Source organism: Chionomys nivalis, chromosome 14 (assembly GCF_950005125.1).
Source record: "Chionomys nivalis chromosome 14, mChiNiv1.1, whole genome shotgun sequence".
In the NCBI taxonomy this organism is placed as follows: Eukaryota; Metazoa; Chordata; class Mammalia; order Rodentia; family Cricetidae; genus Chionomys; species Chionomys nivalis.
In genome coordinates this window covers 27220314-27223623 of record NC_080099.1, presented here as the reverse complement: position 1 = coordinate 27223623, position 3310 = coordinate 27220314, and the positions used below count along the sequence as shown (strand labels likewise).

At 42.0% G+C, this 3310-nt stretch overlaps 1 long non-coding RNA gene across 1 annotated transcript; it reads right to left on the bottom strand.

The window, feature by feature from the left end:
• Positions 1–651: 651 nt before the first annotated feature.
• LOC130887073 (uncharacterized) lies at positions 652–3016 on the bottom strand. Its single transcript, XR_009058323.1, has 3 exons — positions 2441–3016; positions 1843–1902; positions 652–1055 (listed from the first exon to the last, which is right to left on the bottom strand). It is a non-coding gene; the product is annotated as an uncharacterized LOC130887073 (long non-coding RNA).
• Positions 3017–3310: the final 294 nt, after the last annotated feature.

Below are 3310 nucleotides of genomic sequence, written 5' to 3'. Positions count from 1 at the left end.
AAGAAAAATACATTTATGACCTTAAGTCTTTTGTTCATGCAGAACTTGTTTTATTAGGTATAAACAGTTTACAGTACAATGATTTCTCAGACAGTCCTTGTTTCTAATCCAGGCATTGGGTAGAAAGCTTCCTCACTGGCTGTCTTTCCTCCCTTCTGCTGTGGGTGAGTGTAAGTCTGTAGGAGAAATGAGGTAAGGGATAAAGGTTTAGTCTTGCTGGGAGTGGAACCATTTGTTTTCAGGTTTTGATGCCATTTCAAAGTATGTTGGCATTCTTTGAGCTCTAAGTAACTTCATTTAATTTTTAAACACATCTTCATGTTGTTGTTGTTGTTGTTTAACCAGGACAAACACAGAACCCCACAGGGTCTTCTGGCATCAGCCTTCATCCTGGGATTATCTGCTTACAAGCTTGTCGTGGCACAACAGCCTTGGCTGTCACTCTAAAGTGACGTCACCACAGCCTCTAGCTGTCGCTCTACATTGTCCTTTGTCCAACCTCTAGGCTTCTTTTGGCCTTCTTCATGTCCTCTGTCCTTCCCCTTTGGGCATTCAGATTCAGGGAAGCTTGCAACACTCCTGCCACTCCATCCTGGCCACTCTGATTATTTCACCTGTGAACCTTTTTCCTGAAGGACATTGGCACAGGAGCTAAATAGGCACAGTTCACGCTGGACAACAGAAGCATTCACCAAGCTTCTTTGGTCATGATAGCATCAGGGACTCCTCTGTGTAGGCCATTTATTTATTAACTCTCACCTAGCACCAAGAAATACATCAGAAGACAAATGAAATGAGAATCTCAATGTATCCTTCCCTACCTTCAGATGTGGGATCACTGTGGGGGAGGGACAAGGGACAAGAGTAAACGGGGTGTACTTCACCACACTGCTTTATTCAAATATCTTTGATCATACATTACAGAAGCATCAATAGTCTTGAAATTAAGTGCCAAAAATTGAGTCATTAATCTCCAGTCCCATTGAAGAACATCTGGACAGCAATCCTTCTTCTAGGATGCAGTGAGGAGGATGAGGCCTTCATCTCAAGATGCCCTGTGGAGCAGACATGGGAAGCTGAAAGGGCAAACTGGTATCTCAGCTCAATTCCCTGATAATTGAACATATTTTATATCTAATGTACTTCTAAGGACAATCTGCCCACTCACAGTCCTACTAGAGGTACTCACATGAAGATGTGTTTAAAAATTAAATTATAAAGGAATATGGGGTCAGGTACACACTGGCCAAGCACCGTCTGTTGTTGAGGAATCAGTGACTCATGCCACCTGCACTCCACTCTCTACTCTACTGTGTCACATGTACCCCTCCTCCTCTTCTTCTCCTGGATCCTCCCCCCATAGAATATAAAGTTGGTCTCTCCGGAATGTCATTCCCAAGCATCTTTCTCTTCCTGGATAACCAGCACTCAATACTTTCTGTTTTGAGTTATTAAGTAATTATCCCACAATTGCTGGATATACTTTTCCCTGTTAGAAAACCATAACACTTGAACGTAGTGGTCATAACAGAATCTGTTGAGAATCTGCATGGGTGCTTAATATATGGTAGATATTTAATAGTGGTTCATAAGTATTCTCCATTGGTATGAAAAATACAGAAATTCAAGCATAGTTGTAAATTATTTTCTAAGATTTATAACAGTTTTGAGGCATGAAAGGATTCTGAGAAACAAAGAAGAAATGAAGTTGATTTTTCTAAATTTGTATAAGATGATTTATAATGGAATACTGGTCATGAATATGAGGAATTAATAGGAGTGCCAAGTAAGTGCAGGGCCTCCTCTGTGCATCTGCCATGGCTGCTTCCCAGGGGGACGTACCATTTCAGAGTCAGTTATTCTTCCTCTTCTGGGTTCCCTTCGGATGACACAAGTGTAAAACTTTAATTAAGAAACAAAGGAATGGGTGAATAGGAGTACGCGGGCTTGGAGAAATGGTTCAGTGGGTAGCATGCGGCCAAGCTTGATGAAGTCTAATAATGAATTTCTAGCTTATTAAATGTGTATGCAAAGACGCACAAGCCTGTGACCCCAGCATTGGTAAGTGGAGACACGTGGATCCCAGGAACTGGCAGAAATGGTAAAAAGTGGGTTCGGTGAGTGATCCTGTCTTAAGGGAATAAGGCAAAGGGAGGAGCCTGATTGCTTCATTTTCCACATGTACACAGGCACTCAGAAGGGTGTGTGTGTGTGTGTGTGTGCACATGCGCGTGCACACACATCCACACACATCAATATTACCAATACCACCAACCCCACTAATGACAACAAGGAAATCAAGAGTACAATATGAATACAGAAATCAGAGGAATGGGGCCATTTACTATAACTACTAACCATAAAAATAATTATTTACCAGAATCATGTTAGTGGATGAAGATAAATGTTCCAAGCCTTCCACTGGATAAAACAAAATTACCTTCATCTGCTGATGTAGAATTAAAGAATTCTCTGGTTTTCTTATTCCATTGTTTTCTTTCTTTAGCCAACCAACAAGACGTTGATTTGTTCTTTCCTGCCCACCATTCATGTATCCAGCAAACGTTTATGAGCCACTTAGCATGCTCTAGGTAGTGAGGCTCCAGTGGCCCCCATCATCATTTCCAGGATCCACACATTTGGGGCTGGCTGGATGACTCAGTGAGTGAATGTGTTCGCCACCAAGCCTGACAGGGTGGATTCAGCCCCTGGAGCCCACATAGTGGAAGAGAGAACTGACATTCACAAGTCGCACGAACACGCACACGAAACAAGCAAAAACAATTAAAAAATCTAAGACACCTGAGTTTCTATTTCTAGTTAGGATTTGATTTCCTTATAAGCAGACACTGTCAAATCAAGTAAGAACATTTTGGGGGCAACTCAGAAGCCCCCTAAAGTGACTCTATTTTAGAAACATTTTCAAAAATCATTTTTCCCATAAACACGTTTGAAAAATTTTAAAGGGAATTGGATTTTCTGAACATCTGAGAAATTTATTTAAGTTTTAAATTCCTCTTTGCCTTTTCCCTTGGGGTTGAGGAGGTACTTGTGGTTTATATTGAAAGAAGGAGCTGAGTGATTGGCACCTACAGAGGTGACTGCCCCACGCCAGGCTCTGCAAGAGGAGGGCGGAGCTGAACAACATGTGACTCACGGAGCCAAACTCGGGAGCTGCATTTTAATAGCAGTACTTAGAAGACAGATAAACACAGCGGCCTCCAAGGGAAGTGATCCTTTCTGGATATCATCTGACCACAAGTGTAAGACCAGAGCATCCACTGAGCTGCTGACAGGTGGAGGTCAATAA